At 42.0% G+C, this 22,689-nt stretch overlaps 1 pseudogene; it reads right to left on the bottom strand.

Annotated features, from left to right (window-relative positions):
• Positions 1-22,689, bottom strand: part of LOC130841426 (nuclear RNA export factor 3-like) — a 579,609-nt pseudogene that overhangs the window by 1,300 nt on the left and 555,620 nt on the right.

Here is a 22,689-nt window from a genome sequence, read left to right as displayed (position 1 = left end):
TTGTTGGCCATTTATATATCTTCTTTGGAGAAATGTCTGTTCAGATCCTTTCCCCATTTTAAAAAAATTGGGTTGTTTGCCTTGTTACTGTTGAGTTGCCAGGGCTCTTCATACATTCTTGCCAGATATGTGGTTTGCAAATATTTCCTCCCATTCTGTTGGTGGGCTTTTCAGCTTTTTGATACTGTGCACTGATGCTCCAAAGGTTTTAATTTTGATGAAGTCAACAGTGTATCTACTTTTTCCTTTGGTTGCTTGTGCTTTTGGTGTCACATGTAAGAAATGACTGCCTAATTCATGAAGACTTATACCTATGTTTCCTTTCCAGACTTTTATAGTCTTAGCTCTTACTTTTAGATCTTTGATCCATTTTTAGTCTATGTTTGTACATGATGTGTGAGTCGGGGGTCAAAATTCATTGGTTTGCATGTGGATATCCACTTGTCCCAGCACCATTTGTTGAAGACACTATTATTTTCCCATCAGATTTTTTCAGCACTCTGTGAGATTGATAATCAATTGACCATAAATGTGAGGGTTTATTTGTGGACTATCAGTTCTATTCCATGGATTCATATACTGTCCACATACCAGTACCACATAGTCTTGATTACTGTGGCTTTGTAGCAAGTTTTGAAATTGGGAAGTGTGAGTCCTCTAACTTTGTTCTTCTCTTTCAAGATCGTTTCGGTGCACTTCCACATGAAGTTTAGAATAAACTTGTCAATGTTTGCAAAGAAGGATTCTGATAGGGACTGCATTGAATCTAGTTTGCTCTGGGTAGTATTGCCATCTTAATAATATTAAGTCTTCCAACCCATGAAAATGGAGTGTCTTTCCACTTATTTAGGTCTTTATTGTTTTTTCAACAGCGTTTTACAGACTCCAGAGTATGAGATTTGTGCTTCTTTTGTTACATTTGTTTCAAAGCATTTTACTCTTTTGATGCTATGGTGACTGGGTTTGTTTTCTTCATTCCATTTTTGGGTTACTCATTGCAAGTACATAGAAATACAAATAAGTTTTGTATATTGGTCTTGTATCCTGCAGCCTTGGTGAACTTGGTTATTAGTTCTAGTGGGGTGTCTTGTTTGCTTGTTTGTTTTGTTTTTTGGTGTGTGTGTGGATTCTCTCGGATTTTCCATATACAAGATAATGTCATTAGGCATTATACTATCTTAAAAACCCTGTACACATATAATAGTATGATACTCTTTTCATGGGCTCACTTTTCTTTTTGGAAGCAAAATATTCAAAAAGCTATTTTTCCAAATTGCCTGCGAGTTTCCATGATTCCCACCCTCCCCCCCCCCCTTTTCCAACCCAAGCTCATTCCCACGCACACCCAGCACTCACTTCTGAGACCACTCGAGTTTCATCCCAGACAGGGTGGAGAAAGCCTGCATCATTTCCTGCTGCTCCTGGGAGAGGGCTTGCGTGGAGCTGGAGGTGGATGTCGGCATTGGGATGGAGGACATCCTCTGAGTCTCACTGGGGCTGGCATCCCTCACAAACAGCTCGTCATTCACGATGCATAGACTGGAGCAAAAAGGGGCACGCAGACAACTGGAAAGGTGGACCACCCCACACCCCCAACAATGATCCTGCTCCCACTGCCACTCAGCAACTAGTTTCTTTCCATACCCCTCCTGTGTCTGTCCCCCAGGTTCCTTGACTGGTACCTCTGCCCCTCCCACAGAGCCTACTTTTGGAGAAATTGTCTACCACCTTCATTAGAGTTATAGGTTAATCTCCAACCCAGGGACGATTTTGCATTTCCCCTTTACAACAGCCCAAGGACTGGACAGTCTGATCCCCATTTTCAGAACAAGACAATGAGTCACAGAGAGGTCAAGTGACTTCATCGAGGTCACACAGCAAGTGAGTGTTGGGTCAAGGAGAGAACCCATATGCCGCTTCCAGAGCCCATGCTCTTCTTAACCACTAGCCGACACTGCACCTTGGATCTACCTGCTGGCTTTCCATCATGCTGACTAACCCTACGGTCTGCATCACCACATTCCCACGCCCCTGAGCCCAGGCTGGGATGGGCGTTCCCACCCACAACATGGCTCTCACCTGGAATGGCTAGCAGTGCTAGTGATGAAGGCCCGGGTGAAGGCGCGCACACAGCCCTGAGAACCTCCTTCCACTTCAACAACAAACAACAGTACCCCTTAGAGCCACGGGTGCTTTACACACTCACACGGGGGTCCCCAGTCAGGGTCATGACTTGACACTCAGACTGAGGGGACAGTTGTTCACCAGGGCCAGGGTGTCCAGAATGGGGAGGGCAACCATAGGAGCAGTCTGCCCCCAGTGACAGGGCCCCATGAAAACCACTTCACAAGTTCATGAGATGCATTTTTCATTGCTGCCCGAGAGGTGGATATCACTACCCCATTTTGCAAATGAGGAAACTGCGAGGTTAAGTAATGGCCTAAGTTCTCAGAGTAAGGATCTGGGATGAGAGCCACCAAACGCCACAGCCTATGTCCCTAACGCCCAGGGTGTGTGGGGCAGACAGACATGGACACAGCTCAGACATGGGTTGGCTGTGGGAAGACTGAGGGCTAGAGAACCCAGGGGGGATGGGATGAGAAGGCAAAGGAGGGGAGGGAAGGGGAGGGAACAGAAGGGAAGGGGTCAGGGAAGCCTGGAGGGTTCTGGGAGGGAGACAGGCCAGGGGGAGGGAGCAGTGGGGCATCTGGGGAGGGATCTACACACACTCACCTATCTTGAACACCCCATTGACAGAGAAGCAGAGCATCGTTTCCTGAAAGGGAAGAGCCCAGGCACTCAGTCACCGCCTCAACCTCCTACCCACCTGCAGCTTCCTGGGCCCGCCCCAGGGAGGAAGCAGGCACTCACCGTCTGGAACCACAAGTCCACCAGGAAGGAGCTGAGGTCATGCTGAGTCTTGGGCAATGCCCAGAGGGCCCACAGAATGTCACCTTTTGTGTGCTTCAGCAGCTGGAGCCGCAGGTCTGTTGGGGGAAGGGAAGCAAGCGGAGGTCAGGGGCTGCCTGGCCCTGGAACCTATGATTGACCCCTTCACCACCCTTTCCCACTCAGTCTTCCCATCACACACTCACGGGGGTCCTTGAGCTTCTTCATATTCCTGCTGTCCTTGAAGTACTCGCCCAAGCTGCTCCTAGGAGACAAAGAGGAAGAGTGGGTGGTGGTCCGGCCAGTGTGGGTGCTTGCAGGAGCTGGCCTGTGTCTGCTGGGGAGCTACACGGCCTGGGAGCAGAGCCCGGGCTGTGATACTCATGGGGCTGGGTCCTCGGGGTGGACGGCAATGGTCAGGGAGAAGCAGGCCTCCTCGTGATAAGCACCCAGGAGATGCTGTCGGTCTCCATAGTCATGGATCAAGTAATACCTGAGGGGGAGCAATGAGGACAGGCTGTATGTGTGGTCTGGACCTAAGTGAGACGTGAAAACTCCCATAAGCAGACCCGAGCTTGGGTGGCCTCACCTGTCCTAGCCCTCGTCCCCTTGCTCAATTTCCCAGGGGTACTTACTGCTGCAGGAATTGCAGGACAATACTCTTCAATGTCTCAGATCCTTTATAGCTTTCCTGGAATCAAAAGGCATTTAAGACTGTGTGGCTGATAAAGCCTCCCCATAACACCCCAAGTGTTGTTTGCTGCTTTTCCTCACCTCGCAGGGCTTTATTACATAGGGAGTGCCAATGTCAACGATAATTGGTGAGGGTAACTCCTGGCCATCCTGGAGAGGGGAAGAGGAAGTCAGGAGTGGAGACCAGGGGAGTGGCCCTGGATGATCAGGGGAAAGGATGGGCCCAGGAGGGTGAGGGTTAGACGTCAGGTGTGAAAGGGCCCTGGAAAGTCCATGGGAAAGCTTACAGTGGATGTCTTCATCGTGAGGTCGTGGACATCTCCAGTATATGTAATGTGTGTGTGTGTGTGTGTGTGTGTGTGTCTGTGTGAGTGTATTTATGGGTGATTTTTGAGGGAGTGTATCCACGTCATTTTTAGGACTCCATGTCCCCTAAGATGGTTAAGGGTCTGATGCAAATGTATAATCTAGGCAAGACCAAAGGGCTTGAGGCCAGGTGCAGAGATCACCAAGGTTACTAAGAGACAATGACGAACGTTGGCACTCACCGGGCATAACAACTTGGGGAAACAATCCCGGATGGCACTGTCCAAAACCAAAAATAGAAAGAAGTGATTGACAGTTCAGGGTTGCAAAGCCTCTCTCCCTCTGTCTCTCCCTCTTTCCCTCCTTCCCTCCTTCCTCTCCTTCCCCTGGGTAGTTCCTACCCAGACTGCCCTGACTCCCTTCTCCTGTGCCACAAGGACCAGCATTTCAAACCCATGCTGCAGGCTTTCCTTTCCCTCCCTCCCTTCCTCCAGAGCCCCACTGGAGGCTGTGGAGAGAATAGGGAATGGGGTGGGAACCCAGGGCTCTGCTACCTCACTGAGCATCCAGAACTCTGCCAAGACCAGGATACCCCCTCCCCAGGGATCGCCCAGGATGCTGGGGCAGGAAGGTGAGTGAGGAGGGGATCAGGAGGCAGGGAGGGAGATGGAGGGGAATGAAGACAGAAAAGGAGTGAAGGTAGGAGGGAGAGATGGGAGAGACATAGGGGCATAGAGACGAGGGGGAGAGAGAAAGCAAAGGGAAGGGAGAGAAGCTCTACTGTGGTGGAGGTCAGGGAAGAAGAGAGGAGAAAGAGGAAATGGCGCCCCTGCTGCAGCCCTGTCCTTCACCTGCCCTGGGATGGCCCAGGCACTCCAGGTAGGAATGGAAAATATGCACATGTTGGGCTGGGGCCCCAATGGGTGCTGCTTGGAACTTTGGCACCTGCGTGAGCTCAGTCAGACTTGGGCCTGGGAAACGGAGCAGCCATGGGGGCAGACCTTCCGCAGAAGGAGGACAGCGTCAGGTCCCAGCTCAGCATAGGGGCTGAGGTTCCACAACCCTCTTATGATCACCATCTTCTCTCCTGATGGCCTCTGCACCTGTCTCGGTTCTTTTTTTTTTTTTTTTAATGGCCATAAAGAGTAATCACCATTACAATATTCACATGGACAGCAATAACAAGACCCAATTCTGTTGGTACCATCCTATTTTCCCACTAGACACGTTAAAAAAAACAAAAGTCAAAGCTTTCTCAATGTGGAGGAGTAAGACAGCTTTTACACTGAAATGGTGCCCCAAGTGAATTATAAAATCCCTGATTTCATCTTCTATTTTTCTTTTTCTTTCTGTTCTTTTTCTTTCTTCTCACGCTCAGCTTTAGCTTCTCCTTCCTTGTGTTTTTTTGATCAACTGTTCCATTTCCTTTTGTTTGAGAACTCTGATGACTGTCTTTCTATTCTCTCTTGTTAGTGTGGCAATTTCCACTTTTTCAGCAGAGAGCTTACTAATATCCATGGTCTTAGTTAGGACTTTGATAGCTAAAGCAAGTGCTGACTTCAAAGTCATTTCTCCTTCTTTGTAGTCTTCTTTTAACATTGACACAGCTGCAGCACTGTTATTTCCAAAGGTGGCTTTCCATCCTCCATAATTGCCGCTAGGGTCACTCTGATAGAGTTGAAAGCCATAGTGCTTCTCAGTTGGCTCTTTATCTGAGGAATCGTACCTATCTCAGGCTGCCCTGGGCTCCTCTGAAGGACCAGGTGGGTTAATGTGACATGTGTGGGGAGGGATGGACAGTACCCCTGAGAGAGCTGTCCTTCTGTCTCCTCTACCATCTTTGCCCTCTGCCTTCCACTCCTGCCTCAGGAAACCCTCTGCTCACTGGCAGTGGCCAACTTCTGGCTCTTTGGCTCACAGAACCCTGTTTTCTCCCAAGGAGGGTCCAGCTCCTGGCAGTGGGCCAGAGAAATGAATGCCATGATGGCAGCTAAATAGAATCTCAACCCTTAGCCTGGGGAAGTAAAGCCCCCATGTCAGCCTGGGATTGAAGGGGGGACCCTTTATGAGCAAGGCATCGAGCGCCCCTCTCAGACAAAGGAGGAAAGCTCCATCTTTGTATGGATTAAGAAGGCCTGCCTCAATATTAGACTCATAGAAGGATCGCAGAACCTCCAGCCCCCATACTGTCAAGTTAAGGCAAACTGAGGTACTGGCGAGGCGTTGCTCCATCTTCTTGGCAGAAGTTTCCTCCTCTGCCTTCAGACAATCTCCCCTGGTCTTTCTGTAGTCAGCCTGTTCCATGTTGTTACTTCTCTGAACCTGCCCTTAGATGACTGAGAATATTAACTCCTAGTAATGAAAAGGACAGATCATCAACTTTTCCTGCCTCCAGCAGAGTACCTAGCATTTCTACATGAGACTAATACAACTCCTTCTTGAGCTGCCTCACCTGTACATTCTCTGTACTTTGCCAAAGTTCTCACTGTGATCTCAAACCACCTCCCTGAGGTTCCATCCTCTGAGTTCTACATCTCTTTCTTTGGGGGAATTATTCCTCTCCACATATTTACATACATGTTGTCTTGATAATGCCTTTGGTTCATTGAAAAGAATTTTCCTGAGATGAGGCCATAGGCTCAGAGCTGGTTATTATGGTAGGTAGCTGGTATTATGCAATATTATCATTATCCCATTATCAATAGATGGGATAGAGGGCAGATTTACCTCCCTGATCCTAGATAGTAACCATCACTCTGACTCTTCTTTCATAACTCTAACCCTTGAACTTGGGCAGCACCAAACTGTACTGTCTGGATGGCCTGTCTGACATTATACAGATGGCCCCCATGGTCAAGATCCCGAACCGCTCCAAAAATTAGTTGAGATAAGGGAGCCAGATCAAAGTTGGGTTGAGAATGAGGGGAAGTGGTCATCAGAGTGATGACAGGAGGCAAGTGAGTGTACCTGTGGGAGAGGATGGAGTCTGGGGGAAGTGGAGAGAATGAAGGAGTCCATGAATACTAAGAAAGTCTGCTATACATGTTCACTCCACTGATACCACCACTATAATAAAGTAATTAATCTTAGTATTCCTCAGACTGCCAAGTTGGAGAAAGGAGAATGAAAGAGTTAAATGTTTGGCCATCTATTCTGCTTGCTGATATGTTGCAGTCATACTGACTACACAGGGCCCCATTTGGATATCACTCATTGCTCTGTCTCCACTTTGCTCCTGATGGGATGAAAGATGTATACCAAAACTTTCATATTCAGAACAACTGCCATACTTCCCTGGGTAAACATCCTGGGATTTGCTCTTCCTTGAAATGAACTAACTTGATCATTGTAATCTGATTTGGGAACAATACATCAATGCTCCAAATGCCAGAACAAAGTCCTAGAAAAAATATGATTAATGAAGCAAAATCACTGAATTTTATAATCTAAAAAGAAGTATTGCACAGCTCTCAAAATGTTGGAAGACCTCACTATGGTTTTATTTTCTTGGATATGAGAGATTGGGAGGATCCACAGCCCAGGAGAAAGTAAGCACAGTGGGAAGGACTTGGGCTGAAAGTCTAATCTATGATGTTAGTTTGGGCTCTGCGTTTTTCATGCTGGGTCACCTGGGAACATTCACTTAACATCTCTAACCCTTACCTCCCTTTAATATTCCAGGGACATCATAAAATATGCCCTGAATGTTTGGTGCTGTGGTTCAAAGATCAAAGGTAAATTTCCTACTTGAAAGAATAATTAGAAAAATGAAATATAGGTCTAAAGAAAATGTACAGAATGTAACCTGGAGAGACAGAATGATGGAAAGTATCAAAAGAGAGTGGGTGAGAGTTAAAGGGAATATGGTAAATAAATCTAACACATGTTTAATTAGAGTCCAAGAAAGAAGGAGAAGAGTGGAAAAGTATTTGAAGAGATCAAGATTGAGAAATATCCAAAAGTAGCAAAAGAAATCAAATTGTTATAATCCTATTAATAAGAGAAAAATACTTTAAGAAAAACATAACCATAGAAAAGATATTTCATAATGATAAAAGTTCTGGTTCAGTAAGAATATATTTAAAAAGAAGTTCTAAATTTGCACACCTCTTATCATAGGAGTCAAAATACATGCAGCAAAAATTGACAGAAGTAAATGGAGAAATAAACAAATCCACAGTCACAGTGAGGGATTTTAACCCAGCTCACTGAATTACAAGTAAAGCAAACAGACAAAAAATCAGTTAGATGTTGAAATTTTAAACAACATGAGTGACAAAATTAATTCAATCAGAATAGAACACTGAACATAACAACTGTGGATGGAAAATTCCAGAATGTGCTTGGCCATAAATCAAGCCTCAAGAAATTTCAATGGGAGTAATACAATCAACCCTGAATGGTTGATGTAAGGATTCAAAGGTAAGGGTCATAACTCTGCCCCTCTCCCATTCAAGTATGAATCCCAAGCTTTTCAACACTCTCCACCCCAGTTACCCTCCCCACTCTCCAAATCTTTATCCTGAGATGTGTCAAAGATAAACAAGGCCAGACACTAGTAAAAGTGATAAGGACAGTAACTATATATGGAGGCGAGTCCAGTGTGAACTGAACTTGAATCCCTGAAAAGAAGGCTGGAGACTTTTTACAGATGGGGTTATGCTAAGGGAAAGTCGCTGAGTGGTGTTTGGGTGGGGGTGGGTTTTGGCGGGGAGGGGGGGTATTCCCTGTGATGAGGCTACTTGGATTTGTTAATTATCACTTATCTGGAAGAGAAACAATCTCCTCTTATATTCATGACAGGAAGCAGTGGTGTAAATTGAAGCAAGGCACTAGCTGAAGTTAGGCCCTTATCCTCCCACAGGGACTGGAAACAGGAGGGAGGATTATCTCCCTGAGTGTTTGCACTTCAAAGAGGTGGCTCTCAGTCCTTGAGGAAACATTATCTGAAAGGGAAGATAAAGGATTAATAACTGCAAGATTTCTAACTGCTCTAATAGTGAGTACTGGGGCCTGTCTACTACCAAGTTTTAGATGGAACAAACAGCAAATTCTATTGCTAGCACTGAGCTTTTTCTGGCATACTGTTAAAGGTGGGGGGGAGGGGTGGGCAGGGCTGGGGTTATCTCTAGGGACATAGCCTTAAGCTGCTAGAAGCCATGCTAGTGTTTGGTCAAGTCTTTCACTGCAGTGGTTTTGAAGGAGTGGTTATGAGCCTAGAGCTCTGCAGGTCTCAAGGAATCACATGATTCAGGTCTTTCTCCTCTAGCAGAGGGAGGATTTTACATCAGCCATGATCATAGTAGCCACAAGAGGAGAGGTTTGTCACATGAAACCATGACATGTGTCTTAGGGCTCACTCAGCCCACATTCTCAGAAGAGTGAAAAACAATCAGCCTGAGCCCTTGCACCACAATCGTCCATCTAAAGTGGAGTCCACTGGGTGTTCTGTGGGTTGGGGTGGGGAGGATCCCACAACCTCGCCAGCCCTGTAGGGTCCTAAGGCCAGGACCTCATGGTGACCAACTCACCCATAGTGTGGCATGTAGGCAGTGACCATGTCTTCACAGGGTATTTGTGAGGAAAATCTGTGGGATGGAGCCATGGATTTTTGGAAAGTTGAAGGGAACTGTCAAGGAAACCAAGAGTAGGCCCCAAACTACCTTGTCAGGGCCACAAAAGCAAGATGAGTCCTCAGAAGAAGTTCTTTCTCCAAGAGCATAGAGAGGAGAGCCCTGGGGGCCAGAGGAGACTTAACTACCAGTTCTTACTGTCCCCTTCCCCCCAAGTTTGCTACCAGCCTAACACCAAGAGAGCCATTACAAACCAAGCCACCCATGCAGAGGCAGTTAGCTAGAGTCAGGAGGTATAGGTCCCAGGTACTTGTAGCTACAGATCCAGGGAACTCTGAGGGCATCCTGCATGCCAGTCTCTGTGCCTCCTGCTTTATAGTCTCTTCATTCACGTGTTCTGATCAGGACTCTGATACGCAAAATCACCAGGTTCTTTCCCTCTCTGAGGCTGCTGAGGCTTAGTGAGGTATAAGAGCTTGTCAGGAGTCATTCAGATGCTACACGGAGATGCAGACACTGTGACCGAGGTCTGCTGAAGGAGTATGATACCACCATGGATAGTTTTAATAAACTCTTCCTGCCATACATGGGATTTTCTTAAGGAAGGGCAAAGTGGCAGAAAGATCTGAAAGTAGCTGCATGACAAGAAATAAGTTCAGCCCATCCCAGAGAGGGCATACCAGGGACAGATATGGAAAGCATAAAGGAAATAGGAAACAGAGCTTAGTGGTCACTGAAATAATATTAGGGGAAAGAAAGCCATGCTTTTTCCTTTTAAAAAATGTAGATAATGTGGATAGATGCTCCCTGTTTGTCAGAGCCAGAATTGGAATTCTGGAAGTCTCAGACCAGCTAACTTTGCAAAGGGGAGGGAGTGAGTAGGGGGCATCAGGCAGAACTTTCTGGAATTTTCTATCTCCTAACAGCAATCTCGTCCTGAGTCTCTATGACCTGAGAGAAGAAATCCATACCTTGAATGAGCTGGAGAGAAATCTGCACAAGAGTTGTGAACATTTTGGGTGATAGAAGTGTAAGACAAAAACATACACACACGCAGATAAACTGTCAAGAGCTGTCATCTTAAAAAAAAAAAACCCAGCAAAGTGTGAACTTTTTTCCAAACCCCAAAACATATGTGATTTTTTGGTCAATTTATTATTATTTTTATTATTATTATTATTATTATTATTATTATTATTATATTTTCAAGTGTTTCAAATTTGGCTAATTAGAAAATATTAAACACTATAAATGTATATTTAAGAGAATAAAATCATTCTGCATCTTTTATCTATATGATTCCATCACCATGACTCACAGATATCCAGTGTTAAATAGATCCGGTGTAAAGTTTCCAAATGCATTTCTCCTTAGGTAGTGTTTTTACCTATTTAAACTATTTTAAAGCATTTAATTTGTTTGTGTATTATTTTTAAAAGTTACTATCACTTAAAATTTTTCTTCATGTCCTGGCTATTGTAAATAGTGCTGCAATGAACATTATGCTACATGTTTCTTTTTGGATTATGGTTTTCTCTGGGTATATGCCCAGTAGTGGGATTACTGGGTCATATGGTAGTTCCATTTTTAGTTTTTTAAGGAGTGCCCATCAACAGATGAATGGATAAAGAAGATGTGGCACATATATACAATGGAATATTACTCAGCCATAAAAAGGAATGAAATTGAACTATATGTCATGAGGTGGATAGACCTAGAGTCTGTCATACCGAGTGAAGTAAGCCAGAAAGAGAAAAACAAATACTGTATACTAACACATATATATGGAATCTGAAGAAATGGTACTGATGAACCCAGTGACAGGCAAGAGTGGGGATACAAAAGTGGAAAATGGACTTGAGGACACGGGGATGTGGTGGGGGGTGAAGGGGAAGCTGGGACGAAGTGAGAGAATAGCAGAGACATATTTACACTACCAACTGTAAAATAGATAGCTAGTGGGAAGTTGCTGTATAACAAAAGGAGATCAACTTGATGATGGGAGATGCCTTAGAGGGTCAGGACAGGGAGTGGGGGAGGGAGTCGTGGGAGGGAGGGGATATGGGGATATATGTATAAATACAGCTGATTCACTTTGGTGTACCTCAAAAACTGGTACAAGAGTGTAAAGCAAATATATTCCAATAAAGAGCTTAAAAATTTTTTTTCTTCAAATTGACTTTTTCACTTATTATAATATCTCCTAATTTTCATTTTTTAAGCTAATGTGGTTTGGCATCTGTCTAGAAGTTTATTGGAGAAGGAGTTTGCTTTTTAGGTGTATTATTTGTTGATCTCTTTTGTCCACTTCTCTGCTGATTAGTAAAAGCCTTCCTTGGTTAAGCACATTAGCATAAAGTCTATAATATTGTTTATAAATATTTACTTTAAACACTTTTAACTTATTTCTTTTGGCAATACAGAACTTGTTAAATTAATTCACTGATTATTTTTGTTTTATGTTTTTTGGTTTTTGTTTTTGGCTGGCGCCACTCAATTTGTGGGATCTTAGTTCCCCAACCAGGGATTGAACCCAGCCCCTGCAGTGAAAGAACTGAGTCCTAACCACTGGACTGCCAGGGAAGTCCTCACTGATTTTTTTACATGTAAAAGTTAAACAACTCATGGCAGAAAAAAATTGAGCAATAGATAGTGTTGCATCAGCTACCAGGAAAACTGGGGATTTCTGCATTCAAAGCCTTGAAGGCTTTAGGACACAATGGAAAAAGCTTTGGGCATAATTATACACTTGTGAATAATAATTGAATGCTTGTTTGCTTAAAGTAGGTAACATAGAAAATGCCTCTGACTTAATTCTGTTCTTGGGACTTGGTTAAGACTCCACGGTCCCAATTCAGGGGCCCTGGGTTGGATCCCTGGTTGGGGAACTAAGATCCCACATGATGCACCGCACAGCCAAATAAACAAACAAATAAATAAAAAGACACCAACTTCTTAATTCTGTTCATGTTATGTCCTTCTCTGCTCGGAGGTCACATATTTCCCATACTTCTGCCTGGACCCCACACACCACCATTTCTTTTGGCTCTATATCCAGGTCTACAGCAGGATTTCATCTCCCTCATCTTCTTTAGCACTAAGTAGGTGAGTTGTGTACATTGTAGGCATGATATAGACATCAAGGGAATTAAAAACTAGCCATATGACTCTGAAAAAGCTTTTAACTACGTTACAAATTTACTTAGAAAAATTAAAGTGAAGTTAAGAAGATGTCCATCCATCCAAAAAAGTCTCATATAAAGAAAGATGAATTATTAAAAAAATATTTGGGACGTTTTATAGGCAACACAGGTTTGAACTGCAAGGGTCCATTTTTTACATGCAGATTTTTTTTAAATAAATACAAACAGTACTACATGGCCTGTTGGTTGAATCCACAGATGCAAAATCGATATGGAGGGTCAACTATAGGACTTGAGCATCTGAGGATTTTGATATAATGCAGGGGTTCCTGGAACCAATCCCCTGCAGATACCGGGGGACAACTTCAGATTACTTAAAAGAGGATTCTTCAAAGTCTACAGTGAAATAATTCAGAAAACAACTATGAATCAAGCATATAAAGATAAAAGTACAAAAAGCAATGAGGTATCTCAACAAGAGTTCTTAACAAAAAAAACAATGAGGTAAATAATAGAAAGTGAATTAAAGTACAGTATATATACTGTGATCCAAATTTTGAGGAAGAGTATATATGTTCATGTTAACCTACCTTTATAATACATGAACATGTATCTGGAGAATAAAATAAAATCTGAATTATCAAGAGTGGACATTTTGCTGTGCATGATGAAAGAAAGATACAAGAAAATTTGTTATAATAAGTCCTTATTTCTCCATTGCATTTATTTTTGGAACATATTTATTAATTTTGAAATCATCAGAAATAACTGACATAAAAATATGGTAATTTTGTGGTATATTCCTGGTTGGGAATATTGTGGAAACATATTTCTGGATATGGAAAAATTATACACACAAAGTATGTATGTCTTATGAGGCTGAGTGTGTGTGTGTGCACGTGTGTGTACATACATATATTTATATTAACTGCTCTCTGTCTCTTATACACACATACATACATAGCTCTCTTTACATTAGTGGTCAGTGACCTCCAATTTCTAAATCTTCTTCAACGAAAAATATTATTTGAGAAAAGGAAACAAAATTTGCTAAATGGTTATTTTTGCAATTGCTGAAAGAATAAGTAAAAAGAAATTATGATGAAATCTCCTGCTCAGCAACCTCATCCTCTCTATCATGTCACAGGTAAATATCATAAAAAAGGTATCAAATTATACTGAGTAAGCTAGTGGCTATTACAAGCTTGCAGTCAGAACAAAAATGCACAACATGATTTTTATTAAGATAGTAAAATATTTTCTGTAGTCTAGAAACATAGAAAACATAAATAAGAAAATGGAAATCATGATCAATCCCCTACTCAGCAATAATCATTATGTGGTTAATTCCTGAGAAGCCATGGTCTGTAGGGACAAGCCCAGGTATGAGCATGGGGAAGGAGACCTGAGGGACGGATATGAAGTCACCAATCTGCTTCTCCTTGGACAGAACTTATCAGTTGATCTTCAATTGTTATCAGATCTTTCACAATAGGTATTATTATCACTGTCCTACCTGCAAACAAGATGAAAGTTAGAGCCAGTTCATCACTTGCAGCAGGGTACAGTACTAGGAAAATGCTGAGCAGGGACTCAAAATCTGCACTTACCCTAAAGCCCAAGGTATGCCTCACGGCTCCTGGAGGCTGCATTGCTTGGGGATGCTCTGTAACACTGATCAATTCAAAGGTCGGAGTTCTATGACCTCTAGGTAATCTTCATTAACTTTTAAATATTGAACCACATTATTTTCTTAATCATAAAAATCTATTAAATTTAGATTAAATTTAAAATGAAATTTAAGAGGACACACTATGCTTGCAAAAAATTTAAAGGAATATGAAAATACGGGAAGAAAAATTGGCATATGTATTACTGGCAAAAGTAATACATTGATATTTCCTTGATATAGAAATAATTTTATAGAAAAGTGAAATGATATCCACCTAGAATTCTCATTAAGAGCAGCAGAAATGCCAAATAAAGCCATGAAAATCTCAGCTACAATAACTACATAAGTCCTAATGTAGAACTTGAGATAATACATTAAATAAGATAAATTTTCAAAAGTAGAAAGGCTGGGACAGAGAATATACTAAATTTTAGGTGGAAAGAGTGTTGGGAAACATGCCTTTCTCATAGACTGTGAGTTTTCACTTCAAATTTTGATAATTTTAAGTTTTGTTTGGCAGAATCCATTAAAATTTAAAATGTTTATATTGTTGAAAATGTAAAATGTTCATATCCTTTTAGAAATCTATGGTATAGAGAAAGCTCCAGGGAGCTGATGAGGCCCAGCCCAGCATGGGACCCTTTATAATCTCTCTTTATGATCAGTATCCCTACCCCTATTGTCTCTGATGCCCAAGCTTGGGGGCTAAAATTTTTCCCAGTGTGCCAAGAAATTCCGTGTGAAGGGCCCTCTTCTGAGGCTGACACTCAGACATCTAGACATGGTTCCATATTTGTGTGTTCCTTTTCCCCACAGCCTCCACCTCCACACACTTCCTCCCCAGTTCCTCTTCTAAGTTTGGAGTTCATACTCAGTGGCCCTAGTGGACTTGTAGTTAGCAAAATCCATGGCATTATTGCTTTGTGTGCAGGGTGACTGCTCTGTGTGCTCACTGAAACTAAAGCTCCCATGAGCACTGTACTAAGATATTCAGTTCATGCCTCCCCTACACACACAAGCACAGCTGGAGAGACAGACAGGAGACAAAGGACTTCACGCTTGGTGAAGGTGAAGGCACATTAATAGTGATCCAGATATCTCTTGGAAGGCCTTGGTTGTCACACATTTCATAGATCACAGCCTGCATGGGGTGGTGGGTACTAGCACCGACCTTGTTCCATATGAAGTTGTGATTGAGAGTTTGAGGCTCAGGGGAGAAGAGTGGGCTGGGCAGTTAGACTAGTGATGTATTGATAAAGGCCTAGCATTTTAGATGATGAGGTTTTAGATGAGGATTGTTAAAGCTATTAAACATTTACTTGTGCTCTGCCTTGAGTTCTGGGAAGAGTGAGTCATTGTCTTTTCTGCCTGAAGATGCATGGTTCCAATTATTTGTGACGTTCAAGATGATTGCTGCTGTAGAGACGTCTTTAGTTGATAGAAGTACAATTAAACCTTTCAGGTAAATCTCTGAATATTTAGGAATGTGAAACAAATATTAATATTAATTAACAAAAACACTGCTCAGACTTACTTTGATTCTGAAATATGTGACTTGTGGAACTAAAATATTGCTTTTGACAGCCCTCTTAACATGCAGTACACTAGGTCTCTGAAACATGTTGAAGGAGCTCCCTTCAGCTCTAGACTCTTTTAAGGAAGAATCTGTTTGCCTGAGTGTGTTTGAGAGAATGAATGAGTGAATGAATGAGTGAATGAATGAATATCTGTGAGTATACTGACAAATTGGCAGTAGTAACTGCAAATATCCTCTTACACATCCCCCAACAGGAGTCATATTCCATCTTCCCTAGACACACAAACACATAATCACAATATGTATCTGCTACAAAATTCCTTTTTAAATATGTCATCCTAGGATAAAGAAGATGTGGCACATATATACAATGGAATATTACTCAGTTATAAAAAGGAACAAAATTGAGTTATTTGTAGTGAGGTGGATGGACCTAGAGTCTGTCATACAGAGTGAAGTAAGTCAGAAAGAGAAAAACAAATACTGTATGCTAATGCATATATATGGAATCTTAAAAAAAAAGGGTACTGAAGAACCTAGTGGCAGGGCAGGAATAAAGACACAGATGTAGAGAACAGACTTGACATGGGAGGGGGAAGGGAAGGCTGGGATGTAGTGAGACAGTACCATAGACATATATACACTACCAAATGTAATATAGATAGCAACTGGGTGCTTTGTGACAACATAGAGGGGTGGGATGGGGAGGGTGGAAGGGACGCTCAAGAGGGAGGGGATATGGGGATATATGTATAAATATAGTTGACTCACTTTGTTGTACAACAGAAACTAACACAAGATTGTAAAGCAATTATACTCTAATAAAGATGTAAAAAAAAAATAAATATGTCATTCTAAAAGCACTTCCAAAGTATTTTCCTTTATTTGAAAAAAAACACTACTGGATTATTCATATTCACCATTGTCAACCCAGGTAGGTTACCTCACACATGATAATGTATTCTCCGCAGTTTCTTGAAACCAGTAACTCACTTAAATTTCTGCTTTTGTTAGTAACATCAGTACCAGAAAACTTTCACTGTCCTTTTTCCAATTAGAAAAAACAATAAATATAGCAGAAGGAGGAACACACCCAAACTCATTATACGAGGCCACCATCACCCTGATACCAAAACCAGGCAAAGATGTCACAAAAAAGAAAATTACAGGCCAATATCACTGATGAATATAGATGCAAAAATCCTCAACAAAATACTAGCAAACAGAATCCAACAGCACATTAAAAAGATCATACACCATGATCAAGTGGGATTTATCCTTGGAATGCAAAGATTCTGCAATATACGCAACTCAATCAATGTGATACATCATACTAACAAATTGAAAGATACAAACCATGATCACCTCTATAGATGCAGAAAAAGCTTTTGACAGAATTCAACATGCATTTATGATAAAAACTCTCCAGAAAATGGGCATAGTAGGAAAGTACCTCAACATAAATAAAAGCCACATATGACAAACCAACAGCCAATATCATTCTCAATGGTGAAAAACTGAAAGCATTCCCTCTAAGAACAGGAAAAAGACAAGGATGCCTGCTCTCACCACTATTGTTCAACATAGTAATGGAAGTTTTAGCCACAGTAATCAGAGAAGGAAAAGGAATAAAATGAATCCAAATTGGAAAAGAAGTAAAATTGTCACTCTTTGAAGATGACATGATATTATACATAGAAAACCCTAAAGAAGCTACCAGAATACTGCTAGCACTAATTGATGAATTTAGTAAAGTAGCAGGATACAAAACTAATGCACAGAAATCTCTTGCATTCCTATACACTAACAACCAAAGAGCAGAAAGAGAAATTAAGGAAACACTCCCATTTACCATTGCAACCAAAAGAATAAAATACCTAGGAATAAATCTGCCTAAAGAGGGAAAAGGCCTGTATGCAGAAAACTTTAAGACACTGATGAAAGAAATCAAAGACGATACAAACGGATGGAGGGCCATACCATGTTCTTGGATTGGAAGAATCAACATTGTGAAAATGACTATACTATCCAAAGCAATTTACAAATTCAACACAATCCCTATCAAATTACCAATGGCATTTTTCACAGAACTAGAACAGACCACAAAAGACCCCAAATAGCCAAAGAAATATTGAGAAGGAAAGATGGAGTTGGTGGAATCAGGCTTCCTGACTTCAAACTATACTACAAGGCTACAGTGATCAAGACAGTATGGTACTGGCACAAAAACAGAAATAGAGATCAATGGATCACAATAGAGAACCCAGAGATAAACCCAAGCACATATGGGCACCTTATCTTTGACAAAGGAGGCAAGAATATACAATGGAAAAAAAGACAGCCTCTTCAATAAGTTGTGCTGGGAAAATTGGACAACCACATGTAAAAGAATGAAATTAGAACACTTCCTAACACCATACACAAAAATAAACTCAAAATGGATTAAAGAGCTAAATGGAAGGCCAGTCAGTATAAAACTCTGAGAGGAAAACATAGGCAGAACACTCTATGACATCCATCAAAGCAAGATCCTTTTTGACCCACCTTCTAGATTCATGGAAATAAAATCAAGAATAAACAAATGGGATCTCATGAAACTTAAAAGCTTTTGCACAGCGAAAGAAACCATAAACAAGACAAGAAGACAACCCTCAGAATGGGAGAAAATATTTGCCAATGAAGCAACAGACAAGGGATTAATCTCCAAAATATACAAGCAGCTCATGCAGCTTAATACCAAAAAAGCAAATAACCCAATCCACAAATGCACAGAAGACCTAAATAGACATTTCTCCAAAGAAGACATGCAGATGGCTAACAAACACCTGAAAAGATGTTCAACAACACTAATTATTAGAGAAATGCAAGTCAAAGCCATAATGATGTATGACTTCACACTGGTCAAAATGGCCTTCATCAAAAAATCTAGAAACATTAAATGCTGGAGAGGGTATGGAGAAAAGGGAACCCTCTAGCACTGTTGGTAGGGTTGTAAATTGATACAGTCACTATGGAAAACAGTATGGAGTTCCCTCAAAAACTAAAAATAGAACTACCATGTAATCCAGTAATCCCACTTGGGCATATACCCAGAGAAAACCATAATCCAAAAAGAGATATGTATCACAATGTTTATTGCAGCACTATTTACAATAGCCAGGACATGGAAGCAACCTAAATGCCCATCAACTGATGAATGGATAAAGAAGATGTGGCACATATATACAATGGAATACTACTCAGCTATATAAAGGAATGAAATTGAGTTATTTGTAGTGAGGTGGATGGACCTAGAGACTGTCATACAGAGTGAAGTAAGCCAGAAAGAGAAAAACAAATACCGTATGCTAACTCATATAAATGCAATCTAAAAGAATATGGTACTGATGAACCCAGTGACAGGGCAAGAATAAAGATGCAGATGTAGAGAGCAGACTTGAGGACAAGGGAGGGGAGCAAATGGGAAGCTGAGACGAAGTGAGAGAGTAGCATTGACATATGCACACTACCAAATGTAAAATAGATAGTTAGTGGGAATCTGCTGCATAACACAGGGAGATCAACTTGATGATGGGTGATGACCTAGAGGGCTTGGATAGGGAGGGTGGGAGGGATACTCAAGAGGGAGGGGATATGGGGATATATGTATAAATACAGCTGATTCACTTCATTGTACAGCAAAAACTGGCACAACAGTGTAAAGCAATTATATTCCAATAAAGAGCTTAAAAAACAAACAAACAAACAAAAAACAAAAACAAAACAAACAAAAGAAACAATAGCTTGAGTATCAGTAGTGATAAATAGAAAAAACACTCTGCCTAATTAATGAGTGAAAGCCGGAAAATAGAAAATTAATAGTAGAAAGACAATTTTAAATCGTGTTTTTTATAAAGAACTGGAAGGTGGAGAGAATGGAAAACACTTAATTTGTCCAAAGAATCTCTTTATTTCTTCAGCTGTCAAAAAAGTTGACAAAAATTGAAAACAAAAGAACTTTTAAGTATCAAAAAATTCAATAGATAAAAATAGAAACATAGCAGTAGGATCCCAAAGGTGGAGTTTAAATTAAAGTCTTGGTTACTGCCTTGAAGGGCATTCTGATGATTGGACAATGCTTTCGGTGGCACTACAGGGGGTATGGACAATTGAAAATGTTCTGAATTGTTCCATAGCTGCTGGGAATACTGTCAGCAGGCAGGCTCACAGCTGCAGAGAGACAACTTAGATCTTCCTAGTTTGCTCACCTTCAGTGACTGTTCTTGCCCAAGTGGGGAGTAAGCTGAAGAACCATTCTAGCTCCAGAGCTTCCTGTGGGGTTGGTTGAGGCTCTTGTTGGACCTTGATGACAGTTCAACTTCTCTATCCCAATACTGCTTCCTTCCATTTATTTCAACAAGTGTTGATATCAAGGGAACTCCTTAATGAACACCCAGTGTACTAAAATCCATTTCAGTTATTGATTTCAGGGAAACCCAAACCCACTGTATGATAGTGTTTCATGGGTTATATTATCTCATTTGACCTCCATAAACTTCTGTTGGTGAAGAATAATCACCCCCAGTTTACAGCTCAGTTAATGTATTAGTTGGCTATTGCTGTGTAACCGTTTACCCCAAACTGTAGTGACTCAAAAATTTAAAAAATAAAATATTACCTTGAAATTTGTGTCAGTTGGGAATTCAGGAGTGACTTAGATGGGTGGCTGTGGCTCAGGTTTTCTCAAGAGGTTGCAATCAATATGTAGGCCATGATCGTATGCTATCAAAAGGCTTACCTGGGGCTGTGAGATCTGCTTCCAAGATAGCTCATTCACGTAGTCATTAGCTGGAGGTCTCAGTTCCTTGCCGTGTAGGACTCTACAAAGGTTGCCTGAGTGTTCTCACAACATGGCAGCTGACTTTCTTCAGAGCAGTGATCCAAGGGATGGGAAGAAAGAGAGAGACAGAGAAAGAGGGAAAACAAAAGCAGGAAGCCACAGTGACTTTTATGACCCAACCTCTGGAGTTGCACACTGTCAATTCTAGCCATCTTCCCAGAATTATCTCCACTTTCTAATACCACACAATCTAGAGCAAATCTCCACTTCTTTGAACCCTTCACAAAATCATTTAACAGAAGCCCAAATTCTACAAGTCCTAACTAACACCCACTTATTGAGACACCCTCATGGATCTCGAAGGTGTGCATTCTTCATCAGTGCAATGAGGAAAAAGCCAAACTTTGTTAGGCTACAGATGTGTTCCTGATGGTTTTGGCTAGAGAACACTCACAGCAGGATGGTCCTAAATTGGTTGGATACCCCGAGGAGGCAATGTAGCTTCCTCAGTCCTATCACTCATTATTGCCACAGTATCTGGTGTCCATGGTGATCAAGGATGTGCAAGGGACAGAGTCCACTGTAGACAGTTGTCCCAAGGAATGGCTAAATTGTCAGTGGTATGGATATAGAGTGTGAGGCAGGAGGACTGATTGGTGTGGAAATCAGCAGTAGGAGTCCTGGCTAGGAGGTTCCAGTGGCCACTGCTCTGTTCATTTCCCTGGGCCCTGGCACACTCTCCCTAGGCATAGGGTGGCAGGGAGCCTGGGGCTGTGGAATTCATGTGGGATTAGCTCTGTGAAGAGGTGTTATTTCCTGTATGTCACTTCTCTTCTGCCTATCAAATACAAATGTGTGAAAGTCATGGATACTTTCCACATGGTGCAAATCTTACATGCGTTGCTAGTGGGGTTGATGGTGGACAAATGCCTATTCCCCATTATGGCTCAGGAGCCTTTGTGGGGAAGGTGCCCCAGAAGCAGCAGTCAGAACTCCAGAGGGAGTGGCTTGATGATGCTCTTTTCCATCCCTCATCTCCAATTAAGTTGTGTGCCTTCCCTCAGAATACCTCTGGCTTCTGTGTATCACTCTCTGCTCCCAACACTTTGTCCCAGAACTTGCCTCTGGACTGATGCCCCTATTCCTGGGATCTCTGCCTATAGTCCCTACCTCCAGCCCTAGTGCACACTGTGGATTCCATTGCTCCCATTTGGCTTCCTATAAGCATCATGCCCTTAATGATCACATAATTCCCCTCCAGGTACTACCTTTTGTAATCCCACCATTCTATAACCACTGTATTAGAGAAAGCAACTGGTTGGATGTGAACCCTTCATCCCTTCAGTGCCCATATCAAAGGGCAGAAACCTCAAACCTAGAACAGGCAAGGCTAGACACTGTCCCCCACCCCCACCAAATTAAAGTGGGGTGAAAGGATGCCTGGCTGTTCCTAGGACTCTAACCTGTATCAAAGAAAGGTGATAATGTGACAGTAGGAGAGCACACTCTCTGGAGGTTGGGGAGCTCAGTTGTGAAGGCATGCCCTGAGGTAGATCAATAGCCAGGAAACCCCAGGACCTTGCTCGCTCCCCAGCAGAATGTCATCTTAGAGCAAAACATCTGAAGGATTGCCTCATCACCTGGCATGTGATCAACATGTAGTGATTATTTGATGCATGAATGAAGCCTTAGCTATCATCCAGTCCAATTTCTCTGTATTTAGTGGTCTATTATTTTTCTAGGTCTGCCATAACAAAATACCACAGACTAGGTGGCTTAAACAACAGAAATTTATTTTCTCATAGTTCTGGAGGCCAGAGGTCCAAGATGAAGGTGTTAGGAGGTTTGGTTTCTTCTGAGGCCTCTCTCCTTGGCTTGCAGATGGCCACCTTCTTGCTGTCTCTTCACATGGTCATCTCTCTATGCTTATACATCCCTGGTATCTCTCTGTGTGTTCTAATCTCCTCCTCATATCAGAACACCAGTCAAATTGGATTAGGGCACATGCTAACAAAGTCATCTTAACCTCATTACCTTTTTAAAGGCCCTATCTTCAA

Source organism: Hippopotamus amphibius, chromosome X, assembly GCF_030028045.1.
Source record: "Hippopotamus amphibius kiboko isolate mHipAmp2 chromosome X, mHipAmp2.hap2, whole genome shotgun sequence".
Lineage (NCBI taxonomy): Eukaryota > Metazoa > Chordata > Mammalia > Artiodactyla > Hippopotamidae > Hippopotamus > Hippopotamus amphibius.
This window is presented reverse-complemented; position numbering and strand designations above follow the sequence as displayed.